Here is a 20,597-nt window from a genome sequence, read left to right as displayed (position 1 = left end):
TTATATTCAACAGCCCCCTGATTTTGCCCACGTAGTCAGCACAGGCTTTGCACAGGTTGGAGGTTGGTTGGTGGGGGGAGTGATGCTGAACTCAATATGAAAAAGACGAGGAGATATTTTTCACAGGGACAGTGTGGAAGAGAAAGGAGAAAAGGTCCTTTCTAGATGAGGCATGACAGGACAAGATCTAGTCAATAAATGGCCATAAGCTCAGCAAGTCCAGGCTTAGACTGGTTTAAAAAGTGGGCGACAGAATCTCTCGGTGCTGGAGAAAGTGAGGGAAGGAAATGGGGAAAAATGTTCCACCCCCACCCCGGAACTCAACTGGAACAGCCCTTTTCATTCATTCTCATACCAGCCTTTAAATAGGATTTTCTTTGAAGAAGTAGTCTCCTGTGAAGAAAATATATTAGAAAATCAATTCATTAGTGGCACATAGTCCATGATGGAACATACTAGGGATGATACTAAAAAGAATCTAGATTAATTTAGGGCTTTGAGTGCCCATCCAAGAGGTGTGGACTTTAGGGCAATAGGGCCAATGAAGGGTGTAATATGGTTAGCGATGTGATCAGTTCCGCTTTTTTGGAAATTAAGTCTAGTAGCAGCAGGATGGAGAATGGTTTGCAAGAAATCATGAGAATCAGGAGCAAAGGAGGCCCAGGTGGAGAGAAGGTAAGTTTGATTCTGCAGATGAGAAAGGAAGTCTACACTGTTTTCCCAGGTTTGACAAAGAGTATTGGTTGAAAACAAGTGTTATAATTCCTTATTTCACAAAGCACTCGTATCTTGATCAGTATAAAACACATTTTGGGGGACTAATTTTATTTCTAACATTCATGCATCTGAACACATCCAAACAAAATTTATATGATCAAGTGTTATTATTCTTATTCTAGCCCAAATTGTGGAAAACCCATAAAGCAGAGCCAACTGTCTCAATTAGGCAAAGGAAAGAGCTACCCAAATGGCACATTTTGGCGATTATAGGAAAAACCAACCTAATCATAGTAAGTATTTCTTGCCATTTTAAAGATGTAAAAACTGAGGCCCAAAAAACCTATGTACCTCATCCCAAGTCATAAAGCTAATGAGTGGTGAAGACTGTATTCCAAATCATGTTCATGTAATTCTGAAGCCATCACACTCTTTCTCCTTCCTCTACCACCTACCTATGTGCTTCCCACTCTTCCCTATTATTTCTCATCATGTCTATGATTCTAGAAAGGACTTTTTTGAAGTATAAAGTCTACAGGAGATTTAAATATCCCTGTAGTGGGTAGAAAATTATGCCCAGGGTTGAAGGATGGGACGGTTGCTCCAAGATGGTGGGTCAACTCCTAGTGCAACAGTCTTTAAAAGTTGTCCATGGGGACCCATGTCTTTGCATGACCAAGAGCTATGGTTTAAACCTCTTAGGAATATGGTGGTGCTTAAACCTTCCTCAGCTGTGCTAACATATTGTCTACACCTCTGTTGAAACACATTTCACTGTACTCAGGTAATAGAAGTGTCCTCTCCCCTTTGTCCCAGACTGGAGTGCACTGAAGTGTCTTGCTTCATCTCCGGGTAGGAAGACCCTGATGTGCCCCCACCCCAGCCTGGCTTGTAATAACATTTAATCTGAACTCACTCTCCCTATCCTCTCAGCAGAGTCCTGCCATCTCATATAGCTTACAAATGTACGGGAGGATTGCCAGGTTACATTTATCACACCACAGGGCTTCTAATGCAATACGATACCTTTTAGGTTAGGGCAAGGGGTTGCTAGGCCATGCCACGGTGAAGTGGCAAGATTCCCACCATGAAGCACAGAAGTCACTGGGGGGAACCAAGGAGTCTGTGGCAGGCTGCTTGGGTCAGTTGTCCCCCAGAAAGAGATGCTAGGATAGGTGCGGGGTCTTTCGTAGCAAATTTCCCATCCATAAACACTGGCGTCTCCAGAGGACAAGCCTGTCCTGGAGCACTGTGTTGGATGGGCTCGGAGGCTCTTCCCTCCTAACCCGGAACCGGGTCCCTGTCCTCCGAACCGCTTGCATTCCTTCCCCATTCTTCTCTCACCTCTGCGTTTCGGTTTGAAATATGGCACTTTGGGGTCTTGGGCACATCGTTTCTTATTTTGCTCCAATTCTCCCAAAGATTCTAATGCCCTCAAGGCCAGGACCTGTTTTCTTGGAACTTTTGATCCCGTTATTGTATCCCAGCCCATACCAGATCCTTAAATGTTTGATGAATGAATGTGTGATATCTACCTTAAAGCAAGAAACAGCAAAGAAGGATCTGCTGCTCACAGCTGTTGCCACAGTAACCAGCAGGTGACCTCCCTAAAAGAAGGCATCTGTGGGGGCAGAAAGCTAGGGAACAGCAGCATTTCAAGTGAGTCCTCATAGAAAAACAAAAAGGAAGCACTGACAAAGACTGGGAAGCAGCAAGGTGCCGAAGGGTAAAGTGTCTTTGGCTCTGCCTTGTGGCAATTGCGGAGGGTGGGCGGGGGCTTGAACGTTGGAGTGGGCATGTGTGGGGAGAGGGGTGGGGGAGGGGGCAAAAAGCTCCCAAATAAAGGCATCCAAACATGCATGTGCGAATGTGTCTGTGTAATCCTCTCACACTGAGAATCTGTGTAACTGCTGGTGTGGGGGTTAGTGAGAAGTCCATGGTCAGCGCTTTCAGGGTGAGGCAGGAAGGGATGCTGTGGTGTGCTTTAAACAAGCCATTAAGAGCTTTTCAAAGTGATGCTCATGTGTCTCATCATTAACTAATGAATTAACTAGTTCAGTCGTCCTCAACTTTTGACTGTTACATTAAGATGGCTGGATGCTAAGGGGCACTTGTACCCCAATGTTTATAGCAGCACTCTCAACAATAGCCAAATTACGGAAAGAGCCTAAATGTCCATCAACTGATGAACGGATAAAGAAATTGTGGTTTATATACACAATGGAGTACTACATGGCAATGAGAAAGAACGAAATATGGCCCTTTGTAGCAACGTGGATGGAACTGGAGAGTGTGATGCTAAGTGAAATAAACCATACAGAGAAAGACAGATACCACATGTGTTCACTCTTATGTGGATCCTGAGAAACTTAACAGAAACCCACGGGGGAGGGGAAGGGAAAAAAAAAAGAGGTTAGAGTGGGAGAGAGCCAAAGCATAAGAGACTCTTAAAAACTGAGAACAAACTGAGGGTTGATGGGGGGTGGGAGGGAGGGGAGGGTGGGTGATGGGTATTGAGGAGGGCACCTTTTGGGATGAGCACTGGGTGTTGTATGGAAACCAATTTGACAATAAATTTCATATATTGAAAAAAAAAGATGGCTGGATGCTATCATCCTGTAGATACTATTAAGATGCTCAGGACATCAAAGACAAGTCCTGGTCCCATCCAACAGCCTAATAAGGAAAAGAGGTTGGTATCTGCAGATTATATCCCCATGTGGAAGTTAAATTAACAAGCATAGAAGAACTTTGCAAAGGCCAGCCAGACAGAGGAGGGTGTGGTGATTAAGAAAACAGAGCCATTGTCCTGTCTCCTCTGGTCCCTACAGGAGTGACCTCTTTGTTCTATGACTATGCAAGGAAACAGATGCAATTTTCCTATCATCCCCACACTCAGGGTGAGTTCAGGGTTGACATTTTAATAAATTGTTTTATAGATAACAAAAGCTTTGAAATTCTGCTTTCTTTGTTTCCTCTTCTGAATGCTATGAGGGTTGCACAAATAGCTGAATTGTTAAGAAAAACAAATAAACGATGAAGTGTACAGTGTGGTAATTAATAGATGGACAGTTAATGAGATAAATTGGAATCGAAATCAGAGGAACTCTATATCATTGTCAGTTCTTCATGTTGCTTTTGAGGTCAGAGAGCCCATCTTGCTTTTAACTGGTTTTAAGTATTAGTCAGAATGCTACAATAATGTATTACAATGGTATTAGCAAATATTATAGGCCCAAGTCCTCAAAATATTTCTGCACCTTAAAGAATTCAGTATGAAACAATAAATAAATAAGTGTTTTGACCAAGTACAATATTCACTTAAATTTGAAACGAGATTTATGTGAATCTAGCATGACTCAAGTTCTCAAGAAGAAAGATGTAATCAAATATTTACAACACAATGTCATAAGATATATAAGAGAATTGAGTGCAAAATGATCTGGGCACGGAGTTGCTAATAATATCCTGAAAATAAATCTCTTTTAAAAAGAAATACAGCACAGGGAATGAAAATGACACATAACCTTCTCATTTTAATTTTTCTTGAACAACAAAAATGTGTGATATACATACATACATACATACATACATACATAATATATATATGCATATACAGTTGACCCTTGGGCAACACAGATTTGAACTGCATGGGTCCATTTGTAGGTGAATTTTTTCAATAATTACACTGCAGTACTGTAAATGTATCTTTTCTTCCTTACAATCTTCTTAATCATTTTCTCCAGCTTACCTTACGGTAAGAATACAGCATATAATGCACATTATATACAAAATATATGCTAATTGCCTTAATTGGTAAGGCTTCTAGTCAGCAGGCCATTAGTGGTTGTTTTGGAGGAATCAAAAGTTATGCACAGATTTTTGACTGCACAGGGTGTGTTGGTGCCCTTATCCCCCACATTGTTCAAGAGTCAACTGTACACACACACACACACACACACACACACACACACACATGCCTAACTGAATTTTAAAGTACCAAGAAATGTCTTATCTTACATTTTATTGTGTCTTTCTGGGTAGAGAAAATATATCCTATCAAAATGCAAACTAATACACATAACCTGCTTTAATCCAAAAACGGGCTCTCGGAACAACAACAACATAGATGTTCTCCTGCTTCACCTCTATTTACTGTAATCCAAGACCCAGGGATGTGGCAAACAACTTTTCCTTTTAATCTGAAAACCTCCCCGACCACCCAAAGAGATGACCCGTGCCCTACCTGTGAGATTGGCTGTAGGCATCGCCATGCAGTATTTGAGAAAAGGCAAATACAATGTCAACTTTTCTTTATTGACTATGACCTTGCCTGTTGTCCTGCTTCTAGTTTACTCAGAGAGATTTTCCACCTAACAGAACCTGCTGACCACCACACCCAAGGAAAAGGTGCTGGAAAAAATCAAAATAACTTTCTGAGGAACAAATCACAGCCATCTAAATTACTCCTTTGACAGAGTAATGGATCTTATAGATGAAAGAGAACACAAGGTGTCATTTATCTTGACTTCACAAGACTTGTCAACTTTTCTTGGTCTTTTCTGAAGAACACAATCATAAACAATTTAGAAAATTATGACTTAGACCTCAAAACCTTTAAGGGAGACAACTACAACCTGGGAATGAGGACTTTACAAAATAATAGTTACCTGGGTCTCCTGGGATGGAATGGGAATCATAAAGCAATTTGTCAGGGAAATTTATGGAGCCCGGTACTATCTATAATTGATATGAGGCATTCATTTCTTGGACAATTCAACTTCATTCAATTCAGCAAAAATACATTTGTTTAATGGAACTGTAATGGGGTTGAACACTGCCCTGGGCATGTCAGTGATGGTGTTTACAGCCCTGAGAGTTGGCTTCTGGTTCAAGAAGCTCTGCTTGTTGCCAGTGTGTGGTATTTTGCTACAGCAAGCAGCCCAAGCAGACTGATACAGAGCTCTGGGCCAAGAGGCAGCCCTAGGTCCTCTGCATTGCACAGGTGGCTCTGACGGGACCAGGGATTCGCAATAGACACCAGGGTAACTCATCTAGAAGGCTGAATGGCCCTGTATGGTGGCCAAGAGCACAGCTCTCTGTGCAACTGGGCAATGATAGAGAGCTACACAACCAGGCTGGCTCCTGGTGGATTTGCACTGGTGGGTGCACTGGATTAATAATCAAAATCTAAAGAAGGTACAGTGCACACAGAAAAAAGTGACAGTACAGGGAGAGATCATGTGGGGTATTAGTGAAAACTGAACAGAGAGGTTAGTCCTTCAAGTTGCTTCAGACGGATTTCCAAATCTGATTCCAATCTTCATTTAGCCTTATAATAATCTCCTCTGCCTCACTCCTTGTTTTCTCTCCTTCCTCCCTTCCTTCCTCCCTCCTTCCCTTCCTCTTTCTCTTTCTTTCTTTCTTTCTTTCTTTCTTTCTTTCTTTCTTTCTTTCACTGAGAATATTTAAGTCCTATTCTCTTAGCAAATTTTAATTACACAATACAATGATGTCAACTCTAGTCACCATGATACGCATTATATCCTCAGACCCTATTTGTTATAGCTAAAAGATTGTACCCCTTTACCAACCTCTCCCTATTTCTTCCATCTCCCAGTCTCTGGCCACCATGTTTCTACTCTGTTTTCATGAGTTTGACTTTTTTTTTTTTTAAGTTCCACATATAAATATAAGTGATACCATGCCAACGTTGATCTTTCTCTGTCTGGGTTATTTCACTTGGCACAATGTTCTCAAAGTTCATCCATGCCGTTGCAAACACCAGGATTTCCTTCTTTCTCATATTGAATAATATTCCATTGTATATATACCACAATTTTATCTGTTCATCCACCAAAAGATGTTTAGGTGGTTTCAATATCTTGCCTTTTAATAATGCTGCAGAGAACCTGGGAGTGCTAATATCTCTTTGAAATCCTGTTTTCATTTCCTTTGGACATATACCTAGAAGTGGGATTTCTGGGTCATATGGTAGTTGTATTTTTGATTTTTTGAGGAACCACCATACTCCTGTCCATAGTGGCTTCACCAATTTACACCTCCACCAATACTTATCTCTTGTCTTTTTGATGATAACCATTCTAACAGATGTGAGCTGATATACCATTGTGGTTTTGATTTGCACTTCCCTGCTGGTGAATGATGGTTTCTTTAAACACTTTTATGTAACTAGAGGTCCAGGAGAGACTTGATCTTACATGGCTTTTGAAATTGGAAAAAAAAATGTTTTTTGGAATTTGAAAAAAAAAATTTTGGAATTGGAAAAAAAATTTGTATTTTCTCTTATAAAAAGTGGGACCTTTCATTCTGCAGATATGAGAAAGCTCCTTCCTATTTTACCATTTTATTCTTGAGGAAGCCCTATATTCAACAAAATAACCAAAATACTCTTTCTTTAGAATGAGATAGACAATATATATTTTAGAATTTATATATATGTGTGTATATATATATATATATATAGTTATACATATATATACATATATATAGTTATACATATATATATATATATATATATATATTAGAAAGAGAGTGAACTTGTATATATTTAGAAAATAGTAAAGAATAATTCCCTCTCAAAATTAGAAAATAATAGTTCTTAAAAAATACAGTTCTTGATTTTTTCAAATTGAGATTTAGCTTCAGATTCAGGGATATCTAATTTATATAATTAAATGTATACTTAAAATTACAGCTTATACTAGGGGTGTGTGTTTGTGTGTGTGTTGGTTTTTGTTTGCTTTTTATATTCTTGTCCAAGTAGTAGCTTCCCAACCATCAAGAGTAGAGACTGAGCTCCTGTGATAAAGGCATGCAGGCCTGAATTTCTCTGCATCTTATACTGGAAGAAGGCTGGGCCCAGCATAGCTAAAGCTAGAATAGATTACTTGGATGCTAAATTTACTGTTATTTCAGATGAAGCGTAAACATGGTAAGTTGAATCAAGGCATGTAGCTCTACTTTCTCCTGAAACATGATGTTTAAAAACAGTAAAACAGTAAGGGAATAAAAAAAGGCATAAACTCAAGGATATTCCATTTGGGAACAGAAAAGGAAACAGTAGCAAGTAAAAGGAAATCAGCACAAGTTCTGAGAGCAGAGCTGAAATCAAGTCTGTTGGGGGTGGAGGGAAGGGAGGAATGGAGAAAGCAGAAGTGAGTAGCTGAGCACCTACTGATCCCAAGAAGGCTCCGAAGTTGGAGGGGCCATGTTTCCAAGGCTCTTCCTCGTCTTAATAAAGGAATGTGGAGTTTCTATTGAGACTAAATCAGAGCATATGAACTCAGGAACAATGAGTCCATCTGAGGGCCATGGAGAACGAAGTGAAAGTCTGCTCATGAATGGTGAGAAGCCAGCCTCTTTACCCATTCAGCTCGCACAATACTAGCAGCTTGGCTCACACATCCCAGAAAAAAGAGGGTTTCTCTCTAAGAGCAAGGACCACCTATAGGAAAAACAAAAAAACAAAAAACTTATCGAAACTGACACTTGGAGGTCACCCATCAAAAGAGCTTTGTCATCACCTTATAAGTGTTCATTACCTCACCACTAACTTTGAGCAAACATTCAGACATTTAAAGAAATCTTCCCACATAAATGAGAGAGGTGGGGCACCTGGGTGGCTCAGTCAGTTAAGCATCTAGCTCTTGATTTTGGCTTAGATCATGATCTCATGGTTTGTGAGTTTAAGCTTGGGATTCTCTCTCCCTCTCTCTGCCCCTCCTCATTCGTGCGTGTGCTCTCTCTCTCTCAAAATAAATAAACGTTTAAAAAACGGGATAGGTAGAAACAAACAAAGATTTTTTTAAAGCCCTTGGAAGAAAAAGAGATGAAACTAAAAGTTTAAAAAAAAAAATAATTAAAAAATCCAGAGGGTGCCTGGGTGTCTCTGTCGGTTAAGGGTCCCACCTTGGTTCAGGTCATGATCTTGGGGTTTATGAGTTTGAGCCCTGCATTGGGCGCTGTGCTGACAGCTCAGAGCCTGAAGCCTGTTTCAGATTCTGTGTCTCCCTCTCTCTCTGCCCCTCTCCCACTTGCTCTCTGTTTCTCTCCATCAAAAATAAAGAAACATTAAAAATCTTTTCAAAAATCATCAGAGATGAGAAAATATTGTGGTCATGAAATAAGAATTGGAGGCTATAAAAGTGAGGAAAAGTATTATTAGATATTAATATTTTAATATGAGATGTAAAATATCAATAGGAAGGTTAAAGAATCTAAGTTGAAAGCTCTCAGGAACTGGAGCAAAAAGTTCAAGGACCAGAAAACACAAGAGAAAACATAAGCAGCCAGAGAATTCACGTGGAAGAACTAGGAGGTTCCACAACTGACAGGTAGGAATTCTTGACAAGGATCAGGAGTACACTGGAGAAAAAAGTTCAAAGAATCAATAAAATAGCCCTGAAATCAAGGACATGAGTTTCTAGATTAAATTACCCACCAAGTGCCTACGAAGCAAATGACTGACAGAAACTAACATCAAAACACATCATTTTGCAGTTTCAAAAGGGAAGATTCTATTAGCTTTGAGCAATAAAATACCGTTTACCTTCTGTGGATGGCTGAGTAATGGTTACCCAAAGATATCAGTTCCTAATTCGGAGAACTGTAAGTTTGGAAAAAGTGTTCTTGCAAACGTGATTAAATTAAGGCTCTTGAGATGGGGAGGTTATTCTGGATTATCCCAGTAGGCCCTAAATGCAACCGTGAGTGCCCTTATAAGAGAGAGGCAAAGGGGAAATTAACACACACAGAAGAGAATGTAGATGAAGCAGAGACAGGCTTGAAGATGCTGGCCTGATGTATTTCAAGGACTGCTCATTTCCAGCACCGGATTCCCCCGGACTCCCCAAGAGGATTGATAGTGGCAATTCTCTTCCACTGAATCTATACTTAATCACAAGGATGTGCCCTGGGTCCATGTCCTCAATAGGACAACTGCCATAAAGGAGTCCCAAGTGTATCAGTTTCCTACAGCTGCTGTAACAAAGTACCATCGACTGGATGGCTTAAACGACAGAAATCTCTTTTGTCACAGTTCTGGAAGCTGGAAGTGTGAGACAAAGACGTCGGCTGAGCTAGTTTCTTCTGAGAGCTCTCTCCTTGGCTTGTAGACAGTGTCTTCGCCCTATGTCCTCACATGGTGTTGCCTCTGTCTGTGTCCAAATTTCCCTGCTTCTAAGGACACTAGGCTTATTGGATTAGGGTCCACCCTAATGACCTCATTTTAATTTAATTCCTCTTCAAAGAAGCTGTCTCCACAAAAGGAGAAATGCGGTTCAGAAACGCAGCATATAAATTTTGGGACAGGCACAATTCAGCCCGTAATGCCACATTATAATTTACTCAGCCTTAAAATATTTTTATCAAAATGACATCTAAAAACAAAATAATAGTTTAAAAAGTTAGAGTATTACATAACTTAAAAAAAAATGTTTCTTTTGAGAGACAGAGGGATAGAGAGCGAAGAGGGGAGGGGCAGAGAGAGAGGGAGAGAGAGAATCCCACCCAGGCTCAGTGCTGTCAGTATGGAGCCCAAAGCAGGGCTCAAACCCACAAACCATGAGATCATGACCTGAGGCAAAACCAAGAGTCTAATGCTTAACCGACTGAGCCACCCAGGAGCTCCTAGAATATTACATAACTTACAGTTAAATTAGCACTCCTTGTCCCACTAGCCCCATCTGTAATATTTGCTCTCCAACAGTAGCCACTTTCAAGTTTTTTTTTTCTCTATCCTTTATATCCACATTTCTAAATACATTTTTATACTTCTATTTATTTTTTCATCATAAATATTACTTGTTGGCTCCATAGTGTGGAATGTAAGGATTTTACTCTCTTGTACCCCTTATACACACTTCCCACCAAATGGTTAAATAGTCAATATGTACTTTATTATCACTATGTATTATTCACAGGTGATCCAAAAAGGAATTGTGTTTCCTTTCTCGTGCTGTATTTCGTTTTATATGGGGCTTAAAATTGCCTTCATTTTCCCTAAGTGTTCAGTAAAGCCCTGTTAGAGTTCATAGTCAGTTCTTGTGGCACTGGCGGGTCTGGTCCCAGATATAGGAAGGAATGGCCAAGGAGCATCAGTGGTGGCCCCCAGGGAGGACAGCCATGCCCGGCAGAAAGCACTTATCAGATCTTTGGCTGCATAAACACCGCACACAGTCCATTTCTGTTAACTGCTCAGTATCCATTTGGCACAAGAGACCCTCTGCCAATGGCCAATGGATTATTCAAAGAACTTGTGATTAAGAAAATATTTGATTACCTGAGACAAATTCGATTCAAATATCTAAAAAGAATGGTTCAATATATTATTCAATGAGCCAAATCTCTAAACCTCCTCCATCTTTGCTCATATATCTGGCTTCCCTCTGATGGCCATAGATGAACACTCCCAGCTAGATCCAGGATCAATACATGACTTGTGGGTACGAGACATCATCCCCTCCCTGGCATTTCCTTTCTCTCTAGCATTTTCATTTCTCTCTGCTACTGAATAATTCCCACTAGTATACATTCTTGCTGCTGGATCTCATACCTTAAAAACACTTATTCTTGAACTCACATTCCCCTCCGTTGCCATCCTGCTCTCTATTCCCTTTTATATTTAACTCCCTGAAAAGGATGTCTGCATTCACCTAGCTCTGCTTTTCATCTGCCATTGTCTCTTGAATCTACCTCAAACAGACTTTGTCCCTATTACACCACTAAAAATGACTTTGCCAAGGTCAACAAGGACTTTCTCTCATTTGACCTCCCAGCAGCATCAAACACAGCTGGCCACTCCCATCTTCTTAAAGCATTTCTTTATTTGGTTTCCAGGACACCACATTCTCCTAATTTTTCTTTTCATCTCTGGCTTCACTTCTTCTGAATCTTCTTTACTGGTTCATCCCTCTCTTTTCAGACCTCAGAATGCTGAAGTGCCCCGAGGCTCTGTTCTTTTTATATCTAATGCCACTTTCCACATCCACTCCTTAGGTTATCTCATTCAATCCCACTGCTTTGAAAATAATCTATGACTTGATGGCTCTCAAAAGAAATCTCTAGCCTCATTTTTTAAAAATTTTATGAGAGAGAGAGAGAGAGAGAGAGAGAGAGAGAGAGAGAGAGAGAGAAAAGGAGAATCTCAAGCAGGCTCCACGTTCAATTCAGAGCCAGACGCGGGGCTTGATCTCATGACCCTGGGCTCTTGACCTGAGTTGAAATCAAGAGTCAGATGCTCAACCAACTGAACCATCCAGGCATCCTTCTCTAGCTTCATTTTGTCCCCTCAACCCTGCATCAGTGTATTCTCTGCTACTTAAACCTCAGTTCCCTGTTCCTCCTCCCAGACACTTGTCTCTCCTTCTCCCCTGTCTTAAGGAACAGCAGCAGCACTGGCTAAGTCAGCGTAACAACTATGATGACAATTTCCTGCTACTTTTGCCTTAGGATGAAAAGTTGTCAGAGAAATTTTAACTTGTTAAAAAAAAATTTCTTAATGTTTATTTATTTCTGAGAGAGAGGCAGAGTGCAAGAAGGGGAGGGGCAGAGACAGAAGGAGACACAGAATCTGAACCAGGCTCCAGGCTCTGAGCTGTCAGCACAGAGCCCGTCGCGGGGAACCCACAGTGAGATCATGACCTGAGCCAAAGTCGGCGCTCAACAGACTGTGCCGCCCAGGTGCCCCCAAATTTTAACATTTTTTAAATACTACTTCTTTCAGAGAAGGATCCAGGGTAAAACAAGGAGATTAATATTAAAAAAAAAAATTAAGTGGTAAAGAGAAGAACAGTGTGTCCAAGTGTAGGAAAGTTGAAGAACCACCAAATCATATATCTAGCTCTTCAGAAATAAGATAAAAAGACAGAGGTTAAACCACTGCTGGAGAGACCACGAGGTGCATGAGAGAGGACTTTCTCCACCCAGATGGGCACTGGCTAGAAATGGGCCACGGAGGAAGGGGGCATACACTGTCCCTCTGAGCACTTATTAGACATGGGTTGGTAACAATCTGCTCTGAAAGATTTCAAGACATGTCCTCCCTGGAGGGAGGAGGAAGAATCCAAAGGCCTCCTGAGGGCCCATATAACTCCTAGATTTACAGTGCACCATTACATTACCACCACGGTTTAGCGACACAGTGCAGTAAACATATAACATTAAGCCAGCCGCCATCTGGACCTTTCTTGGCCTAGGCACACTCAGTAGCCGTCCAGGGTTTACACCTAAGGAGGTGTTCACATATGTGTGTGCCTCCAGCATAGTTCATTATGGTTTTATTTTATTTTATTTTATTTTATTTCATTTTATTTTCTCTTAATATACAGTGCCTTTCAAGTTTTCTTTTAAGTCTACCGCAAATAACAGGTTTTAGCACATCAGGTGATATTTTGCTTCCTGAAGCAGTTAAATTAATTTTCTATTACCAATGCAAATGTGTACTTTCCAATTTACCCACTGCACAATAAAACCTAATTTAAAGCAATTAATGTTCATTAATGGCCCCATCTGCATGTTTATCGCTTTATCCTTAAATACTTGAGACATGGTATCCATATTTTATAGCTCACTTCTTATCAGCAAGAATTCTTATCCTCAAGGGTAAATGTAAGACTAATGTGCCAGGATCTCATATCTTTATAAGAAAACTACATTGTCTTTTTTCTTTCTTTTTTTTTCTTTTTTCTTTTTAGAGCTGTATGAGTAGGTTGAATGCGCATCATACCAATCGTACCTACTACCGAAAAAAGTGGGGGGCGGGGTTCTCCCTGGGCACTCACCTCCCTCTCCATCTTCCTTTCCCCAGAACTCATGTGTCACAGCAGTGAGCGTGCTCTGGCCAGTTCTGCAACCCTCTGACAGGATTTGGCCAGGCATAGGATGGAATGCGGGGACAGCAGCACTGGCAGGTTATCTCACCTCGTCCCCTTCAGCAGGGCAACGCCTTGCCCGGAAGGGGCCAGGGGGCGGCGCTTCCTAGAATGTCAGAAGGCGTTCTGAGCATGCGCCTTGATATCAGCCAGGCATCGCTTTGCCACTTAATTGCCTTCGTTGTGTACACTTAAGGATATTGTCTACACCTGTTCCGCATCAGTTTTCTCACTCTGCTTGATTAGGCTTTTCTCAGGACTAAGATAATATGCTAAAAGTGAAAAGATGTGTCGTCAATAAGAGGGTAGCTTTCACCCGACCAGACTGTTGGGTTCAAATCCTGGCTTCACCTCTCACCAGCTATGTGTGCGTGTGAGAGAGGCCTCTCTCTCTGCCTTGGTTTTCTCATCTGTAGAATGGGCATCATTAATCTATCTCAAAGGGTTCCTGTAAGGATTAAAAGGAGCTAATATGTATAAATAGCTTAAAACAGAGCATGGCAAATAGCAAGGACTTGGTGACTGCTTGGAAAAGAACAAAAGCGGTAGTTAGATGGAAAACAAAAGCCATTTTTATTAAAGGAATTTGTCTAGAGTCACCGTCTGTAGTGATAAATTGTGGTTTCTGAGCTTAGAGACAAGAATCCTGACATAAGGGCACATTGCAGGTGGCTGGTCTCACAATATCTCCCCCACAACCTAGAGGAAGGCATAGTAAGTATCTCTGCTATGACACTATTATGTCTAAAGCCCTGAAAGCCAAATGCATGTATAATGCTTGCAAAAAGAAAAAAAAAAAAGGAAAAAAAATCAATAATATGTTTACACTCTTGTAACAAGGAAAGCGAATTCGTTTGGAAGGGATTTTTTTATATAATGTTGCTGAGCCAAGATCAACCCATCTGATTTCTCTATTTCTTAAAAAAAAAAAAAGAAGAAGAAAGAAAAAAAAGTTAATAAATGTTTCCACACGTGTGATTTCAATGAAATTTACATTTATGAGTCATTATCATTTTGGCGGAAGGCAGAATGATACTCGGCTTGTCACTGGCGGGACAGATGGAGATGGGAGTTTAGGAAGTTGACACACTAGCTGACAGAAACGAGTAAAATTTACGTCCCAACCAACCTAATGGCAAGCAATTATCTCTGAACTAGGATAACAAATGTGCTTTTTTATACTCAAAAGATGACATGCATTTTAGAAGTTTCCAGAAGCCATATTTTCTGTAAAGAAGCAATTGCTTCTATATTCAACATTTAGTACAAGAGTTTAATTGGATACTGACCCTCTCAGAAGATTTCGTTACAAGTTAAAGTTAGACATTAAGAGAATGGAAAAGTCTACCTAAAGTGGTGGCTACTTTCTGTTACCTATTTCTCTGTTTAAATATGGCCTTACAAACATGCTTTTACTGGGGCGCCTGGGTGGCTCAGTCGGTTAAGCATCTGACTTCGGCTCAGGCCATGTTCTCGCGGTCCGTGAATTCCAGCCCCACGTTGGGCTCTGTGTTGACAGCTCAGAACCTGGAACCTGCATCAGATTCTGTGTCTCCCTCTTTCTCTGCCCCTCGTTTGCTTGTGCTCTATCTCTCTCTGTCTCTCAAAAATAAATAAACAAACAAACAAAAAACAAATGTGCTTTCACTTCATATTCAATACTGTTTCTAGACTTTGGCATCAGCAAAATATAAATTACTCTATGCACAATCCATAGGCATACTATCTTGTGAGCATGATAAATAAAACAAATACAAGTGGAAATCTGGTGTTTATCTTGTCTTGAAAGACTATCTATCTTAGTATGAGAAAGGCATTTTTGATTCCATGATTAAATGACATCTTACATAACAAAAAATTGGCAAATGTACTGGTATAAATTCATCACGATGACATTATGTAATTAAAATGTATTGATATAAACCTTTAAGACACTTTAAATGTCTTACAGTGTAAATTTCAAATGCTTGGGCTCATAAATTTATTCTATATAAGAAAGTAACTTAACTAGATGCACTGTCCTATCTATAAATTATATATCGTGAAACATGATGAAATAGTTACATGAATGACTTTCATTTACTTATTTTCATGAGGGCATAGAATATAACTGCTATTTGATAGAGAAGTAAAATTTTGAAAATTAACTTACATAGAAAGTCCAGAAATATACATTCTTGGCCTATTAGAGACGGAAGTGACCATGCTTATTCTCTAGGTCAAATCCCTTAGGTTAGAAATAGGGAAGCTGAGGCTCAAAAATGTTGCTGTCACATCCTAACTGTGATATTAAATAACAGCAATGATACCGATACAATGAAAACATCCTCAGCCATTTAAAAATTAACCATATCTCTATTTAATAGTGTCAAAATCTTAACCTCACAAAAATATTGGAAAGAAAGGAATACCAGAAAAAAAGAGCATAGATGTGATGTAATCCAATGAATTGATGATGGTGCTGTGACGTCAGAGGAAAGAGCAAAAGAAAGAAATAGGTACAAAAGAAATGATATTGAGCCCTTGCTCTCTGCCAAAATCACCGTAACATAACTTATTCAAAAAAGACTTAAAGTCTGTCTTAATGCTTACTAGTCAGTGTCCTTGGGTGAATCAAGCCCTATGAATCTCTGATCCCAAATTTCAAAGTGAAGGTAATAATACCCACAGTTACCATGGGAACTAAGCGAGATAATGCATGTAAAGTATGAAGTTATTCCTGCAGGACAGTAAGACTATACTGTACCCTTAGATCTTCAGATGGGCTCTGTCACTCACTGCTCGTGACCACACCATGATACAAAGTCAGTGGCAGAACTGGGATTCAAATTTTGTCTCTCTAGTCCCAAACCCAAGCAATTCTCCTGTTTGGCTTCAAGACATTTGTACATGGTCATCCCTCCACTCAGAATTCTCTCCCCACCTCCCTGTCCTACATCTCCAACTGCCCGCTAAATCCTATCCATCCTTCACAATTCATTTTAAATACAACTTTCAGTGAACTATCCCTGGAACTTCCCCTATGTGTTCTCTTAGTATTCCCATATTTTTGCTTTGTTGTACTTATTAATAATTAAAGTTAATTACTCTTCTAACTATTTTTAACCACTGTTTCTCTACTAAACTGTATAAATTCCATGAGATCAAGGGCCATTTCTCTCTTGCCGAACATCATATCTCCGATCCTTGGGAAGGTATTTGGCACAACGTAGGCATTCAATAAAAACTTGCTGGATACATCAGTGAAGGCATGAATGGATAAACAAAGAATGAAAAAGAGCTTTGTATTGGCAAATATTTTTTATTTTGTTTAGTAATGGCAGAATGCTAATAAAGTCCCTGAGGAAGTCAAAGGACTTTGTCCAGGGCAGAAGCAAGAATTGCCCAAGAAAAGGAGGAGGGACGATTTTGACATTTGTAGAAAAGAAGATGGAAAGATCACTGCAGACGTACAAATATCTTCAAAGGATCCCTTCACAGACATGCTATTCTCTGTGAAGTGGGAGGTGGCCTTCACGTGTGATTAAGAGAGAGGAGGGAGATGAAGTTTGGAAGAGCTCTGTGAAAAGAACAGAAGGTTCTGAATGAGAGACACAGAACTGCCAGGAGGCATCAAGCATTCAGCCAAAGTTAGAGACCATGAATTTGGAATGTTACCAATTTACACCGGCTTGGGTAGCATTTTCTATTGCTCAGTTCAGTGATCAGGGTCTTGAAGACAGATGTTTAGATTCAGTATAAAGATGAGGATCAGGAGGAGGAGGAGGAGGAGGAGGAGGAGGAGGAGGAGGATCACAAACATTGACTCACTCCACCAAACACTGTGCAAAGTTGTTTCTATGAATTATCTCATTTCTTATACACACAATATTGTGTATATCCATTTTTTACAGATGAAAATACGAAGACATTTTTATACCACTTTTTAAAGGTATAATTCACATACCATAAAATTCACCCATTGCATATGTAGAATTAAGTGAAATTTATAAATTTACAGAGTTAGCAACCATCATCACAAGTCAGTTTTAGACCATTTCCATCACTCCAAAAAAATTCCCTTGAGCCTGTTTGCACTCAATCCTCCTTCAACCTCCAAACCCAGGCAACCACTGATCTGCTCTCTGAATAATTTGTCTTTTTTGGACATCTCGTATAAATGGAATCATATAATAGATTTGTGTTTTGTGTATGTGTGTGGCTTTCTCACTTAGGATAACGTTTTTGTGGTTCATCCATGCTGTAGTATGTATTAGTATTTTGTTCTTTTTTTATTGATGAATAGCATTTAATTATATGGATACATCCCATTTTGAAATTCATAGGCATTGGGATTATTTCCAGTTTGAGACTATTATGATGTTGCTATGAGTGTTCATATATAATTCTTTGTGTGGACATATATTTTTATTTCTTTCTGTAGATCCTAGAGTGGAACTTGGAATTATAAACCTGTCTGCTAAAGTTATATTTAACTTTTTAGGAAACTCCCAAAATGTTTTCCAAACTAGACATGTACTGTCCAGTACCATTGTATATCCCTACCAGAAATGTATATATCAAATGTATTTTCTGTGTCTATTGAGATAGCCATGTAGTTTCTATTCTTTATTCTATTAATATGGTTATTCAATTAGTTTTCAGATGTTAGTTTTCAAAGTTTTGCACTCCTGAGATAAACCCCACATGCTCATGCTATAGAATACTTTGGATATGCCTCTGAATTTTTTTTTTGCTAATATTTTGTTAAGAAGTTTTGCATCTATATTTCTGAGGGATATCCATTTATAGTTTTCTTGCCATGTTTTTGTCTGGCTTTGGTATCAGGGTAATTGTGGCCTGAAAAAAAATTAGGCAAGAATGTTCCCTTTTCATCTATTTTATGAGTTTGTAAAGATTGTTATTACTTTAAACATTTAATAGAATGTACTATTTAAGACAAGAGAGGCAGGACCATTGTGGCAAGATTTTAAATTACTAGTTACATTTCTTTATTATTCTGGACTTTTCGGGTTTTCTATTTCTTCTTGAGTCCATCTCAGTAATTTGTAAACACACAATTTTCTACTCACATCTTTATCATTTCCTTCCTGCTGCTTACTCTGGATTTAGTTTGCTTTTCTTTTTCTATTTTTTCAAGATGGGAGCTTAGATTATTGGGATTAGAAACTTGCTTTTTTGGTGTTATAAGCATCTAGAGTTATAAATTTCCTTCTAAGCACTGCTTTAGTTGCACTCGATAATGGCCACCTCTTTTTAGCCTTCATTCAACTCAAAATAATTTTTGATTCCCTGTTTGGTTTCTCCTTTGACCCGTGGGTTATTTAGAAGTCTATTAGTACCCAAATGTTTGGCACACATCTCTTTCTGCTGTGGATATCTAATTTAATTTTGCTGTGGTCAGAAAATATACTTTGCATGATTTCAATTATTAAAAAACCTGTTCAGAGGGGCGCCTGGGTGGCTCAGTCAGTTAAGCATCCAACTTCAGCTCAGGTCGTTATATCATGGTTTGTGAGTTCAAGCTCCATATTGGGCTCTCTGCTTCAACACAGAGCCCACTTCAGATCCTGTCTCCCTCTTTCTGCCCCTCTCCAGTGCTGCTTGCTCCTCTCTCTCTCTCTCTCTTTCTCAAAAATAAGTAAACATTAAAAAAAGTATTGGGAATATTGTGTGGCCCAGCATATAGTCTATCCTGGAGAATATTCCATTGCAAAAATGTGTTCTATAGTTCTTGAGTGAGATGTGCCCGAATATCAGTTAAGTAACATTGGTTGATGATGTTGTTCAGTCTTTTATACCTTTGCTGATTTTCTTTTATTTGTTATATTGATTATTGGAGTGGAGTATTTAAACCTCCAACCATTAATTTTTTGATTGTGTATTTCTCTTTTCAAACCTGTTATTTTTTGCTTTAAGTATTGGGGGGGGTCCTCTGTTATTAGATGTGTATACATTTATAATGATTATATCTTTCTAATATATTGACCATTTTAACATTATAAAATGTCTTTCTTTGTTTCTAATGATATTTATTATACTGAGGTTTACTTTGTTTGATAATAATATAACTGCTCCAGATCCATAATGGTTACTGTTTCATGGTGTACCTTTTTTCAACCTTTCTTTTTTTAAAAAATCTATTTATTTATTTTGAGAGAAAGAGAGAGAGAGGGAGAGAAAGAGGGAGAGAGAGATAATGAACCAGGGGAAGGGGGGAGGGGGGGGAGAGAGAGAGAGAGAGTGAGAGAGAGAGAGAGAGAGAGAGAGAGAGAGAGAATCCCAAGCAGCCTCCATGCTGTCAGTGTGGAGCCCTATATGGGGCTCAGTCTCATGAACAGTGAGATCATGACCTGAGCCCAAACAAGAGTCAGACACTCAACTAACTGAGCCACCCAGGAGCCCCTTTTTCCAATCTTTTACTCTCAAGTTCTTTGTGTCTGCATCTAGGTTGCATTTCTTCTAGGCAGTACATAGACATCACAAAACACCAAAGAACACGTGGGTTTGTTTCTTCCTTGATTAGCACTCCAAGGATTTAGATTACAAAGCTAATGAAGACACTCTTTTCCTTAACCAAACAGTTGTGAGAATAGGTAATGAGACACAGAAGTTTTAACACTCTAATCTTCAGAAAATCTGGATAGCTTTCCTTTTAGGTTATCTCTGCAATTTGGAATTAAATGTTTAACTGTTCTGAGAGAACACAGATAAATGATTTTCAGCTTCTCAGTCACTTTGTCTTCTTTCACTGTGGTTCTGATGATTTCAGATACCCTATTAGTTTTAAGGACAGAAGGAAAACTTAAAAAACATTTCAGTCTTCACATCATAACATTCCTTCACTGAAACTAAAGGAGAATGTACCTTTTTCTTACGGTTTTAAAAACTGTCAACCAGGTCACTGACTGATATACCAACAAAGCAGGTGTGTGACATTTTACTCTTAACAATTTCATGACTGTTGGACACTGCACCTATGAGTAA

The 20,597-nt window shown here is 39.3% G+C and overlaps 1 protein-coding gene across 1 annotated transcript in view; it reads right to left on the bottom strand.

The window, feature by feature from the left end:
• HS6ST3 (heparan sulfate 6-O-sulfotransferase 3) overlaps positions 1 to 20,597 on the bottom strand; it is a 658,389-nt gene that overhangs the window by 142,014 nt on the left and 495,778 nt on the right. The window lies entirely within an intron of this gene.

This window comes from Lynx rufus, unplaced genomic scaffold, assembly GCF_022079265.1.
Source record: "Lynx rufus isolate CCGP_SWC_20201006 ecotype Redwood Valley unplaced genomic scaffold, mLynRuf1.p SCAF_1, whole genome shotgun sequence".
Classification (NCBI taxonomy): domain Eukaryota; kingdom Metazoa; phylum Chordata; class Mammalia; order Carnivora; family Felidae; genus Lynx; species Lynx rufus.
The sequence above is the reverse complement of the archived record's forward strand: the minus strand, read 5'-3'. Positions and strand labels throughout refer to the sequence as shown.